Below are 5,527 nucleotides of genomic sequence, written 5' to 3'. Positions count from 1 at the left end.
TTTCCCTAAGCCTCTCTGATTTATTTAAAATAGAGGACCTTCAAGTAAACAGTATTCTAATAAAAACATGATGTCCATAAACCTTCCCTGTTCCCAAGTCCCCTGACTTGACTTCCTGTGGTTTATTTTTGCTCCCTACTCCCCCAAGTAGCCAGTCATGTGCCAGATTCTGTGCTAGGTACTGAGGATACTGAGAACAACATTATACACTTAAGGGATACATAGTTCTCTAAGATGAGATATGAAATCCCATAGGGAAGAGCTAATGTGGCACCCAAAGGTGAGATGAGACTTGATAATGGTAACACAAGCCCACAGACTCAGGTCTCCAGGTTTCCAGTCCATTGTTCACAGAGCTGAAGCAAAGGAACCCCAGGCAACTACCTAGTTGATGCCCTTGAAGAAAGTGCTCATCACACTTCATTTTCTGCTGTTTGGTGAGTGTTGGAAAAACACAAATTACAAAGTACAAATGATTCTTTGGAATGTACATCAAAAATATGTCTCAGAATGATTTATTAATTTATTCAACACTTCTGTAATGTGTACCTCTATAGGACAGATAAAATGTTCCCATAAAACATAGATAGGATGAACTTGGAAACATCCATTTATATATCCATAAAGAATATTTTTTCAGGAAAAAGAAATGTTATCATGAAATTTCTTATTGTTCCAGTTGATTGCAATTTTTTTTTAAAAAAATGGTCAATGCTCTCTCAAAGGGGTTTATGAATTTAAATACATATATTTAAAGTTACCCTTTAAAAGGAGGGTAGCACCCAGGAAGATTCCAATTCAGGATTGCTAAGATGGGGTTCCAGGCATCTATATTCTCTTAAAAGCTATCCATGTGATGGTACTAAGAGGTGAGGTCTTTGGGAGGTGATTAGGTTTAAATGATAGGATTAGTACCCTTATAAGAATAAAAAGAGACACCAGAGCTTCCTCTTTTCAGGGTGTGAAGACACAATAAGAAGACAAGCTGGGAAGAAAGCCCTCTTGATCTTGGACTTCCCAGGCTCGAGAACTGTGAGAAATAAATATCTCTTGCTTAAGACACCAAGTCTATGGTATTTTGTTATAGCAACATCAGCTGACTGATACTGGACATTAAATTATTCTAAATAACTTAGCCAGGATTCATCCAAGGTCAATTTCACTTTAGACCCTAGAGCTTTCTACTTTACCAAATTGCCATCTAATAGGAAGGTAATGAATTCTCTTCAAGTCATCAATAATATTGCTGAGTGCCTATTAAAGATATTATATAGGTTCTCATGCTATGAAATTATCTACAATTGTCTCTGCCTTTAAAAAGCTTACAGTCTAATATGGGAGAATATAAGTAAACTAGACGCCCAGTACATGAATTTGTGCACAGGTAGTGTCTGGCCAGCCTGCTCCTATCAGAGCCAATCGGGCCAGGCAGGCCAGGGGGAGGGAACATGGGAGGTTGGCCGGCCGGCCCTGTCCCCTGGTCAAACTCCCAGTTGAACTCTCAGTCCAGGGGACAATTTGCATATTGGCCTTTTATTATATAGGGTTGAAAATTATGATATAGCATGATAAATAATAAGTAGAAATTTGTACACAGTGCTATGGAAGTCACAATTAATGGCTAACATTTAATGCTTACTTTGTATGAGTTTTTTTTTTCTCTAAGTGCTTCATATGGATTACTTCATTTATGCTTGCAGCATTTTCCAGTGAAACCATCTGGGCCAGGAGAATTCTTCTGGGAGTAGGTTTTAATTACAAATTCAATTTCAGAATAGTTATAGGGCTATTCAAATTATCTTCTTCATGTTAGGTGCGTTGTGGTAGTTTTGTGTTTTGAGAAATAGGTCCATTACATCTAAGTTGTCCACCTTATGTGTGTAGAGTTGTTAGCTATAATTACTTAATCTCTTTGTTGTTTGTGGGGACTGTGGTGATACCCCTATTCATTTCTAATATTGGAAATTTGTATGTTCCCTTGTCTTTTTTGGCAACCTTGATAAAAGCTTGTCAATTTTATTAAACTTTTTAGAGAACCAGCTTTTTGTTTCATTAATTTTCTGTATTGTTTTTGTTTTTTCATTGATTTCTACTCTTATTTTTATTATTCCCTTTCTTCTTCTCACTGTGGGTTTCTTTGTTATTCTTTTTCTAGCTTGTTGAAGCAAGAGCTTAGATTGTTGTTGTTTTTTTTACTTTTCCTTGATTGATTTGAGCACTTTTCCTTTAGTGCTATAAATTTATCACTCAGGACTGCTTTAGCTGTATCCCACACATTATAATATTTTGAATTTTTATTTAGTTTATTTAGTTCAGCACACTTTTTATTTCTTTTAAAACTCCTTCTTTGACCCCTGGGTTATTTCAGAGTATGCTGCTTTGTTTCTAAGTGTTTGGAGATTTCCCCTTTATCTTTATGTTATTAATTTCCTGTTTGCTCCCAGTATAGTCAAAGAACACACTCTGTATGGTTTCAGTTTGTTCCAATTTAGTGAGGTTTGTTTTGTGGCTCAGGATATGTTGGATCTTTGTTTATGTTCTGTGGGTGCTTGAAAAGAACATATATTCTGCTGATATAGGATAAAGTCCCCTGTGAATGTTAATTGGGTCTTGTTGAGTTCTTTTAAATCCTTGCTCACTTTCTGCCTATTTGTCATATTGACAGAATGGTGTTGAAGTTTCCAACTACAATCATGGATTTCTCTATTTCTCCTTTCAGGTCTATCAATTTTTATTTTACAATTTTATAGCTCTGTTGTTTCGCGCCTACACCTTCAGAATGGCTCTGTTTTTATGGTGGATTGATCCCTTTGTTAGTATACAATTCCCCCTCTTTGTCTGGTAATTTTCTTGGCTTAGGAAGTCTACATTCACATAGCATATCATTTCAGAAGCCACAGCAATTCCTAGACTTTGTAATTCTTTCTACTCAACAGGCCAAGAGGCACTCTCCTTTTCACATCCATTACTCCTTCTAGACACACTTTACCTTCCCACAATGGGGTACTTTGTGACAACATAAGAAGCCCATAGAGTTAAGATAGTTTACTGTTTGTGAATCAGGCAGCATGTTTATTCATAAGAGTTTATAATAGTCATTTGTATAATAGCTGTAGTGGCTAAAATGTGTTGATAGCCTCAATATTAAGATTGAGGTCTTATTTGTTTTCTTTAATAAAACGCACATTGGAAGATCCCTAAATAATCAAGATTAAGTTTAAACTATTGCAAACTCTTTCCAGAACTGACTGATTTTCTAAAAATGTCAATATTCTATTTGATACGTTTCAGTGACTTAAAAAAATGCCTATAGTGGTTATGAAGAAAACATAAAGGGAGTGGTGTGCTGTAAATGCTAAACACATTCTAAAATAATGGTAAGGATGGCAATGCCCTGATTTCATTTCTTTGGCATAAAGTTCCCTACCATAACTGAATTCAATATACCAGTGTGAGGTCACTGGACAAGTGGTTGGAAGAAATGTATATAGTTGGCTCTTACATGCAGGTGAGCTCACCATATAGCACCGCATCATGGGAGTGAAGAGGGGCCCATATAAGGCAAGAAGGACTGGCAAGATATTGGCAAAACAGGAAGACACACCCTTTCTAAAAGTATTCAAATGGCCTATAGATCCCCAATTTGTGATTCCAGGAAAAAAAAAAAAACAATCTAAGTTCTTTAGCCTGGAATTCAAAACTCTTACCTTTCTGGCTCCTTTCTACCTTTCTAGCTTGTTGCTAGGCCTCTTACTTTTTAAAAAAAAAAAAATGTTTTTATTGATTTTATAGAGGGGAAGAGAGAGAAAGAGAAACATTGATGTGAGAGAGAAACATGGATCAACTGCCTCCTGCACGTCCCCTACCAGATCAAGCCTGCAACCCGGGCATATGCCCTGACAGAGAATGGAACCAGAAACATTTTGGTGCATGGAAAGACAATCAACTGAGCCACACAGGGCAGGGCTAGGTCTCTCACTCTTGATCACCATGATCTAGCCACAGTGAACTACTTATGGTTCCCTGAGCCTGTGTCCATTACTCTGCACAATATATTCTTCCCTCTGCATGGAATGTTCTTTCTCATATCTTTTTAGAAATTTCTCTTCTGCCTGTAAATCTGTCTATATACCCTTTGTCTAACTCAACAGTACAGACCCAGTGAGTTCTGTGTTCCCATAGAGTCATTTGCAGAACTGTTTATCAGCATGTATTATATTATGTTGTGAATCCATTTACATGTCCTCCTTCCCACAAGACTGAACACTCCTTGAAGACAGAAATCTTATCTTATTTGCATCTGTATTTTCATCAGTGAGGGTGGAGTCTGGCTTATGCAAGAAGCTTGGCAAATATTTAAATGAATGTATGATGAGTAAATGTAAATTGTAAAGTGAGAGGCCTAGCAACAAGCTAGAAAGGTAGAAAGGAGACAGAAAGATAATAATAATAAAAGCTAACTCTTATGTGGCACATACAATGTGGCAAAAGCTGTTTTATTGCTAAGTATTTTACATATATACTAAATTTAATCCTTAAATTAATAACCCTCTTTATATCCCCATTTAATAAATGACAAAATGGAGGTCAAGAGGAAATAAGATATTTACACAATCAAGGTCACATAGCTAATAAGTGATGAAACTGGGCATTTAGCTGCATTAGACTTTTTTCACATCTTGGATCTTTCTAACTCTTCCCTAATTGGTAGCAGTCTTGGGAAAACAAACACTTCCAAGTACGTTTGTGACTGCAGTAACTAAATGCCCTCACTGTCCTATAACTCAGGTCACTCAGGGACCATTAGCTATCTGGATGAAGCTGCTGCCATGGGGAATTTATAGAGAAAAGCAATGTGTTTAATTAAGTGGTTGTCGAAAACACCCACCCAGTATAAATGGATTCTGGCAATGAATGTGCTTTCCTTGCTGCCAGAGTCCTGCCACAGGTCATTAACATCTTGATAGATCTGAGGCACTTCTCAGCCTGAGTGCTTTCACCCAAGGACAGAGGAAGTCTCTTTGGGCTTTGGGCTGCTTGGAGGTCCAAGGAAATAGAAGCAGAACTTCATGGATAGATCCTACTCATGTCAGTGAAGGGCTTCAAACAGTAGATGACTCTATCAGAATTAAATTCAAGTCAAGTCTGTGATAGGTTCTGAAACCTACCATTGTACAAGCACTGGGAGATGGGCACAGATGGGCCTGGATAAAATCAGGCCCTGTCTCAAGAAATACCCTCCTTACAATGTGCATATGAACTATACTATAAAGTAAAGCAGGAGCACAAAGAAGGGAGAGACAATTATTTTGGTTGAATTATTATTGAAAGTCTTTCTGGGAGGAGAAACTAAGATGGCGGCATAGATAAACACTGGAAAATTGCTGCCTCCCACAACAATTGAATAATACTTCAAAAACACAAAACGGACATCATCCAGAACTACAGGAAGGCTGCCCGAGTGTAAATTTGACAACTAGAAGGAAAGAAAAGAGCCGCCCCACACCCGTGAACCAGTCCTCTATCC

General features: G+C 37.5%; 1 protein-coding gene across 1 annotated transcript in view; it reads right to left on the bottom strand.

The window, feature by feature from the left end:
• The window catches only part of TPRG1 (tumor protein p63 regulated 1), a 133,996-nt gene that overhangs the window by 75,390 nt on the left and 53,079 nt on the right, over positions 1-5,527 (bottom strand). The window lies entirely within an intron of this gene.

Source organism: Myotis davidii, unplaced genomic scaffold (genome assembly GCF_000327345.1).
Source record: "Myotis davidii unplaced genomic scaffold, ASM32734v1 scaffold41, whole genome shotgun sequence".
NCBI lineage: Eukaryota > Metazoa > Chordata > Mammalia > Chiroptera > Vespertilionidae > Myotis > Myotis davidii.
This window is presented reverse-complemented; position numbering and strand designations above follow the sequence as displayed.